At 32.3% G+C, this 9635-nt stretch overlaps 1 non-coding gene across 1 annotated transcript; it reads right to left on the reverse strand.

Moving 5' to 3' along the window:
- Window positions 1-914: 914 nt before the first annotated feature.
- LOC115708370 (small nucleolar RNA R71) lies at window positions 915-1021 on the reverse strand. The gene has a single exon (XR_004009870.1). It is a non-coding gene; the product is annotated as a small nucleolar RNA R71 (small nucleolar RNA).
- Between the last annotated feature and the right edge of the window lie 8614 nt (window positions 1022-9635).

Consider the following 9635-nt stretch of genomic DNA (forward strand, 5'->3'; position numbering starts at 1 on the left):
TTCTTAATAGTGAAGTAAGATTTATATATATAATTATATATTATTATTATTATTATTATTATATATTACAGTAAGTAACTTACGTTACTTACTGTTAATTATTTTTATATATATAAATTTATATTATATTATTATTATATATACATTACTTAACTATTAAGAAAAGCATATTATTAATATAATTATATATTATAAATTATAATTAATATTAATATTTATATTTCTGTCAAATATATATCTATATTATTTATTTCTCGCTATATTTTAAATTCAGTCTTTATTTCTGCACATATATTAATATTAGTATTTATATTTCTGTCAAATATACATATTATTTATTTCCCGCTATATTTTAAATTCAGTCTTTATTTACGCAATTATATGGTAGGCACCGCCTCCTAATTTTTTCATGTTATTTTAATTTTTGTGATACTTGGTGTATGATTCGCTGGGAACGAAATTCTAAAAATCGTTTGGTAAAAAGAAAATTATTGTGGGTTGAAATTAAAAGTGAAAATTCTGACATCATGGAACCAAATCAAGTAAATGTGGAAGAAAAAACTCTTATTGATCATTTTTCTCCCATTTCTGCTAATCCACCATCATGCATTATTTTTCCTGAAACAAATGCTACACATTTTGAGCTGAAACCTTCCATAATTCAACTTTTGCCATCTTTTTATGGGTTAGGTAAAGAGGATCCATACATGCATGTGAAAGATTTTTTAGAAATTTGCTCTACATTTAGATTTCAAAATTTTTCTGATGAATCTGTTAGGCTTAGACTTTTTCCATTCTCATTAAAAGATAAGTCTAAAGCCTGGTTAAATTCACTCCCAGCCCGATCTATTTCTACTTGGGATGAATTAGTTAATAAATTTTTGTCCAAATTTTTTCCCATGTCTAAAACGGATAATATTAGGAGAGAAATCTCCGAATTTTATCAGAAAGATCACGAAGAATTTTATGAATGTTGGGAAAGATTTAAAGATTTATTGCTAAAATGTCCACACCATGGTTTTGAAAAATGGAGATTGGTAAAATACTTTTATGATGGATTATCTCCCTCGAACCGACAAATGGTACAATCAATGCACACTGGAAAATTTTTGCAATTTAGAGGGGATGAGGCTTGGGAGTCTCTTGAGAATCTTTCTGTAAATTCTCAACAGTGGAATTGCCAAGATCCTAGATCGAAAGCTTCCAACACACCTAAGAGAGGTGGAATTTACGATGTCAAAGATGACGTAGATATTAAAACATCATTAGCAAATCTAACTAGGAGAGTTGAAGCTATGTCATTAAGTCAATCCATGAATACTCCTATACATAGGAATGAAATTTGTTCCTTATGCTATAGTACAAGTCATAGTGCCCAGTCATGTCCATCATTGCCTATATACCAAGAGGCATTTTCTGAAGAAGTGAACGCTCTTCAAACTTATGGGAAATCATCTGATAGCCCATTTTCTCAATCCTACAATCCAAATTGGAGAAATCATCCAAATTTTTCATGGAGACAGAACCAGCCTCCAATGAATCAAGGGCACCAGTACAACACGCCCAATCAGAGTCAAGCCCAACCTAATATGCCATATCCTCAACAACAAAGAAAACCATCTTTAGAGGATACACTACAACAGTTTATGCAAACCACCCAACAAGCTTTACACACAAATTCTCAATCCCTGTTAAAACTTGAAACACAAATGGGTCAGCTTGCTACTGCTGTAGCTGAAAGGGAAAAGGGAAAACTTCCCAGTCAACCCATTCCAAATCCAAAGAGTCAGTACGAGGTAAGTACATCTAGACCTACTGAAGAAGCTAAATCAATTTCTATCCTTAGGTCTGGAAAAATAATTGAAAAACCTGATTACATACCTCAAACTGATGCTGAAATAAACAAAGACTCATTGAAAGAAAATGAAAAGAGTCAGCCTGAAAGTTCACATTCCAAAGACTCGGTTGAAGAATCGAGTCAAACCTTACCGTTCATTCCAAAAGCTCCATTCCCACAAAGATTGCTCCCAATCAAAAGAGGTAGTCAGTATGGTGACATCTTAGAGGTATTCAAACAAGTAAGTATAAATATCCCTTTCTTAGATGCCATTAAGCAAATACCTGCCTACTCTAAATTCTTGAAAGATTTGTGTACTGCAAAAAGAAACACAAATGTTCCGAAAAAGGCATTTTTAACGGAACAAGTCAGCTCCATAATTCAATATAAAAGTCTTGTTAAACACAAAGATCCGGGGTGTCCCACCATTCCTTGTATTATTGGTGATCATGTGATTAACAAAGCTTTACTTGATTTAGGAGCTAGTGTGAATTTATTGCCTTATTCTGTTTATAAGCAACTTGGTCTAGGGAACTGAAACCAACATCTATGACACTTCAGTTAGCTGATCGTTCTGTGAAAATTCCTAGAGGTGTCATAGAAGATGTTTTGATTAAGGTAGATAAATTTTATTTTCCTGTTGATTTCATTGTTCTTGATACTCATTTTGTTGAAGACATAAGTGCTCAAATTCCGATCATTTTGGGTAGACCATTTTTAGCCACATCAAATGCAATCATCAACTGTCGTAATGGTGTTCTTAAATTATCATTTGGAAATATGACTGTTGAGTTGAATGTTTTTAATGTTGCTAATAAATCTGTTGATTGCGATGATGTATATGAGGTAAATTTTATTGATTCTGTCACACAAGATTTCATGCTAAACAAAGATAATTCTTTTGAAAATTGTGTAAGTCATTTTGGTATGAATTTTGAAAGTTCTTTTGATAGTGTAAATTCTTTGTTAGAGTCTACACCATTGATAAACACAGAAGAGTGGAACACTAAAGTTGAGTCAATTGAACCCTTTCGCCAATTAGAATCACAGTCACTCCCTGAATCACCAAAGTTAGATCTAAAGGTTTTACCTGAAGATCTAAAATATGCATTCCTAGGAGAGTCAGAAACCTTCCCTGTTATCATCGCATCTGCGTTAGACAAGAAACAAGAAGAGAAATTGGTACAAGTTCTTAAGAGTCACAAAGAAGCCATAGGGTGGACCATGGCTGACATCAAAGGAATTAGTCCTTCGGTGTGCATGCATCGAATCCATTTAGAAGAAAATGCAAAGCCATCCCGTGAGTGTCAAAGAAGGTTAAATCCAAATATGAAAGAAGTAGTGAGAGATGAAATACTTAAAACATTAGATGTGGGTATTATATACCCAATTTCTGATAGTTCATGGGTCAGTCCGATCCATGTTGTTCCTAAGAAGTCTGGAATTACTGTAGTCAAGAATGCAAACGATGAATTAATCCCCACTAAAATCCAAACTGGATGGAGAGTGTGCATTGACTATAGAAAACTGAATAGCCTCACCAGAAAAGACCATTTTCCATTACCCTTCATTGATCAAATGCTTGAAAGATTAGCTGGTCACGAGTACTACTGTTTTCTCGATGGTTACTCGGGATACAACCAAATCCCGATAGCACCCGAGGATCAAGAAAAGACCACCTTCACATGTCCTTATGGAACATTTGCTTATCGACGCATGTCTTTTGGCTTATGCAATGCACCTGCGACGTTTCAAAGGTGTATGATTGCAATTTTTTCTGATATGGTTGAACATTTTTTGGAAATCTTTATGGATGATTTTTCTATTTATGGATCTTCTTTTGATGAATGTTTACACCACCTGTCTCTTGTCTTGATTCGTTGTAAAGAAAAGAATTTAGTGCTAAATTGGGAAAAATATCATTTTATGGTAAAACGTGGAATTGTCTTAGGACATGTGATTTCATCTGAGGGAATAGAAGTTGACAAAGCTAAAGTTGATCTTATTTCAAAACTTCCACCACCTAAAACTGTGAAAGAAATTAGATCATTCTTAGGTCACGCCGGTTTCTACCGGAGATTCATAAAAGACTTTAGCAAAATTTCACGGCCTCTGTGCCATTTACTTGGAAAAGATAATGCATTTGTTTTTGATCACGATTGTCATATTGCTTTTGAGAAATTGAAAACTATGCTAACTACTGCACCCATTATTCAACCTCCTGATTGGAACCTTCCTTTTGAAATAATGTGTGATGCTTCTGATTATGCTATAGGAGCTGTCTTAGGGCAAAGAATTGATAAAATACCACATGTTATTTCCTACTCTAGCAAAACTCTAAATGATGCTCAATTAAATTATTCCACAACTGAGAAAGAATTGCTTGCTGTAGTCTTTGCCTTAGAAAAGTTTAGGTCTTATCTGTTAGGATCTAAAATAATTGTTTATTCTGATCATGCTGCTTTAAGATATCTTTTGTCAAAGAAAGATGCAAAATCACGTTTAATCCGTTGGATACTTCTTTTACAAGAGTTTGATCTAGAAATTCGTGATAAAAAAGGGTCTGAAAATGTTGTTGCTGATCACTTATCTAGGCTAGTTATTGAAACTAGTAAAGAACCTACCCCTATCACCGAAACTTTTCCTGATGAACAATTGATGCATGTTTCTTCTCTGCCTTGGTATGCTGACATTGTGAATTATCTTGTTACTGGTGAAATACCATCTCACTGGTCTAAACAAGATAAAAATAAATTTTATTATGAGGTGAAAAATTTTATCTGGGATGATCCATACTTGTTTAAATATTGTCCTGATCAGATAGTACGTAGATGTATTCCGAATTGTGATCAAACTAAAATCATATCTTTTTGTCATGATCATGCCTGTGGAGGCCATTTCAGTAGTAAAAAGACCGCCGCAAAAATTTTACAATGTGGTTTTTATTGGCCCACAATTTTTCGTGATACATATGCATACTGTAAAGCCTGTGAACGTTGTCAAAAGTTAGGAAGTCTGTCTAGAAGAAACATGATGCCTTTAAACCCTATTCTTATTATTGATGTATTTGATGTTTGGGGTATTGATTTTATGGGACCTTTTCCTAACTCGTTTGGAAATTTGTATATTCTTGTTGGAGTTGATTATGTTTCAAAATGGGTCGAAGCTGTTGCATGTCACACAAACGACCACAAAGTGGTGGTTCGTTTCTTGAAAGAAAATATTTTTTCCCGTTTTGGCACACCACGTGCTATCATTAGTGATGGAGGTACACATTTTTGTAATAAGCCATTTGCACATCTCATGAAAAATTATGGCATTACACACAAAGTCACTACACCATATCATCCTCAAACTAGTGGTCAAGTTGAAATCTCTAATAGGGAAATAAAGCACATCCTAGAAAAAACAGTCAACCCAACTAGGAAAGATTGGTCCCCGAGACTAAGCGATGCTTTATGGGCATATCGTACGCATACAAAACTCCCATTGGAATGTCACCTTACCGCCTAGTGTATGGAAAAGCCTGTCATTTACCTGTAGAGTTAGAGCATAGAGCCTTTTGGGCAATTAAACAACTGAATTTTGCTCTAGACAAAGCTGGAGAGAAAAGAAAGCTCCAATTAAATGAATTGGAAGAACTGAGAAATGATGCTTACGATTGTGCAAAAAGTTACAAAGAACGTACAAAGTTGTATCATGATAAGAACATCTTGCGAAAAGATTTCTCCACTGGTCAGAAAGTTCTTTTATACAACTCTCGCCTTCATCTGTTTCCCGGTAAGTTACGTTCTAAATGGACTGGTCCATTTACTGTTCGTACTGTTTTTCCTCACGGAGCTGTTGAAATTGAAAATTCTAAAACTGGTAACATATTCAAAGTCAATGGACAACGGTTGAAACCATTTTTAGAATTAACACCACCTGAAGTGGAGGAAACACTCCTTCACGATCCAATTTACCAAGGTTAGTGAATTCTTTCACTACTGGTCCTATCTTTAAATTGCTTTCTTTATTTTCAGTATTTTAGTTTATTTTCTGTCATTTGTTTTTTTTAGAAAATTAACATCTATCACTGTGCATATTCTCCGTTTTTTTCGGTTCTCATCTCATGTTCTTATCATATACATATTTAGACATTGAGGACACTGTCTCATTTTAGTTGGGGGTATTGAGTATATTCTTGCGTTAAGTTCGATAAATTTCTTACCTTTTTGAAAATTTTGAGTCAAATTTCCGTCGCTAATTATGTGAATAAATAAATATTGTGTTAGACTAGTTTATACTATATTTAGTTACTTAGATAGTAATTCCAGTAAAAATTGCACAAACCAAACATATGATTTGATTGTTTTTAACACATTTAATTGAGAAAAATCTTAAGTTAAAAGCTTTCATTTTTCGTGAGAAGTGAGAATTGAGAAAACGACTTTTTGAACATATATTGATCTTCTGAATTGGTAAAATCGAAATTTTTTTGAAATTTGAAAATATGACAATTACTAGAGGGATATTTTTTTTTGAGCAATTTGCGGCGAAACCTCCTTATGTTTTGATTTTTATACACTTAACCTCCTTATCTTTATTTTTGGTGGCAAAACCCCCTTATGTTTTAATTTTTATACACTTAACCCCCTTATCTTTTTTTTTGGTGGCAAAACTCCTTTATGTTTTAATTTTTTACACTTAACCCCTCTATCTTTTGTTTTGGTGGCAAAACCCTTCAGTTTACTTTTCTTTGCAAATTTAAAGTTTTAGTTAAATATTACCGTTAAATACTAACTGGATTACTACTGTATCGACTTCGAGGTTTTACCGTTACATATACAAAGGTGTATACAGTGGTCATCCAGTTGATATTTAACGGTAATATTTAACTGGCGTGTCAAATTTGCAAAGAAAAATAAACATAAGGGGGTTTTGCCACCAAAAAAAAGATAAGGGGGTTAAGTGTATAAAAATTAAAACATAAGGGGGTTTTGCCACAAAAAAAAAGATAAGGGGGTTAAGTGTATAAAAATTAAAACATAAAGGGGTTTTGCCACCAAAAATAAAGATAAGGGGGTTAAGTGTATAAAAATCAAAACATAAGGGGGTTTCGCCGCAAATTGCTCTTTTTTTTTAGAATTGAGCCTAATTGTAAATTTATTATCTTTATATTTTCTTATCACATGTTGCCTCTTGTAAAAAAAAAAAAAAAAAAAAAAAAAAAATATCAAACAAGAGCAACATTTCTCTTTCAGCGTAGCTTGGTCAAAATTCAAAATATACCAAATAAAATTTTGCTACGGTAAATAGTTATTGTGGATATTGCCCTTAAAAAAAAAATACATATATATCATATAAAGAGCAATATCTTAGTTTTAATCATTTAGCAAAGTAAAAAATATATATATCGGTAAAAATATATATGCATATATAATATATATAGAAGAAAAAAAATAATATATCATCATCAATCAAAAGAGACTTTGCTATAGTTTATTTTTCGTAAATTTTAGTCACCAATTACAAAAAAAAAAAAAAAAAAAAAAATCGTTGTTTATTTCTTTATTTTGGCTCTAGGTATTGTAATGAAATCCCGAAAGTAACTTGTCATTTGAATTTTAAAATATTTTTGGTTAGCCTATCTATTGGTCAATAGTTGTTTACATTGTTCGTCCTAAAAATCTTTATCCATTTGAGCGTAAATTAATATACCTTTCCAACTCCAAGAGTGACAACCCTTCCTCTTTTCAAATATTTCAATACCTGTGAGGATTTGGAGTTGAGACTTTTTACTTTAAAGATTTTTCAATATTATCTGTGTTATGGATTAAAGCAAAGAATATGATTTGAAACACACACACACAAAATCTGGAATTATATCTATTGTAATTTTTTTTATATATAGTATTTTCTAGAGTTTACACCAATATTTTATTTTGTTTCGATTAGTCAGAGTTTGTTTGATTTGTTCATTTTGGTAATATTTTGTTATCCGCTTGAATTGCTAGGGACTAGCAATAAGCTAGTTGGGGGTTGTGTTAAATGCCAAAATATTACATATTTTATAGTATAAAAATACAAAATAAAATTAATTCTTTATAATATTTTCAAGAAATTAATGCAATATATTATTATATTGAAAATATTTTATTTAAGATTAATTTTATCTTTGTTTATAAATAATAATAGTATTTATGGCATAATAGAGAAAAAGAAATAAAAAATTAAAAAATGCATTGTTTTTATTTAAAGAAATACAAATTAATTAGATTTTTAAATAAATATTTTCATTAAAATTATTGTGATATATTTTATGTTGAAAATATTTTGTTTGGATTTAATTTTGTTTGTGTTTGAAGAAGAAAATAGCATTTATGAAAATGAAAAGAAAGAAATAAAAATGGTGAAAATATGGCCCAAAGAAGAAAAAAAATGGCATTTTGGAAACCCAACATTTGAGCCAAAAAGCCCAAAGAATCGGCCCAAATTCCTCACCAGCAGACAGCCCCGCCACGTGGCGGTCTCCCATTCGCGCGCAGAAGCCCAGCAGGAGCCTGACCCCAGCCGCCTCTCTCTGCTCCCACGCGCGCGTGACGCGCACGGCTTCTCCTTAGCCGTGCGTGCGCGCCACTTCCCAGGCGCGCGAGTGGTTCTCCTCTGGTCCGATTCCCTTCAGCCCAAAGTAGCTTCAGCCACTTTCCACGTGGCATTCTCTCGTCTCTCCACGTGTCCACATGCATCCAATCCGACAGTGACACGTGTCACTCCGAATTAAGTTATTTTTATTACATTTTTACCCACTTGCAATTTGTAATAAGTTTAATTGCACATTAGTCCTTCTACCCTTCTATAAATAGAAGCTTAGGTTTTTAGAATTCGATTCGGTTTCGGTTTCGGACGAAAAATCCAGAGAAAACGCTCAGAGCGCTCAGTGTTAGTTTACCGCTTTCTTAGTTAATTTTCTTATGGGTTTCTAAGTTCCCTTATTATTAAGGAGGACGATGAAACCTAGTGTATTTAATTAAGTATTTATTTTTATTTTGATTCTCAGTACAATATATGCTTATGATTTTCGCTTCTTAAAATAATTTCTTTCATCTTTAATATCAAGTATTTTTGATAGTTAGAAATTATTTATGCTTGGTTCCATATTTTATTAAAAATAATATTCTTTGATTTTTTGTATTTACATTAAATTGTTTCACATTTAATGCTTAGAAGTTATAATTTTAAAGCGAAGGAAAATCTATTTTTTATTAGAAAATAATTGGTTTGATTACTGATTAAATTATGAGAATCAATATAAACATAAATATTTTTATATACATTAAGTGGATTCTGAACCCTTGATAATATTCTAAAATATTTCTGAAAATATCTGTTACTGTCATTTTTATCATTTAAACACTTTATTTTATTTTGTTACCAAAAATCTCACCATTTTCGGAACTAGGTTAGAGTTTTATTAGCTTAGATTAAATAAGTATTTTCTTCGATTTCACGCAATTCCCATGGGTTCGACCTCGTTCTTCACAATCTCCATACTACAATAAAGATTCGTGCGCTTGCGAGTTGATAAATGTAAAACGTACCATTTTGGTATACAACAGCATGGCTTAGGTACAACGGGTAGATGAGAAGTCATTTAGGCTACATTATACCATAAGCACAATTTTACCAAAAAAGCACCCACACTTATCCATTATTTTATCCCAAAGAAGATAGTAAGAGATTGCATATTTTTTCCTATGTGCCTACCTCATTGTTCACAATTGATTCTCAAGAAGAAATTGTCACATTTACTTTTTTT

The sequence above is a fragment of the Cannabis sativa genome, chromosome X (genome assembly GCF_029168945.1).
Source record: "Cannabis sativa cultivar Pink pepper isolate KNU-18-1 chromosome X, ASM2916894v1, whole genome shotgun sequence".
NCBI classification, from domain to species: domain Eukaryota; kingdom Viridiplantae; phylum Streptophyta; class Magnoliopsida; order Rosales; family Cannabaceae; genus Cannabis; species Cannabis sativa.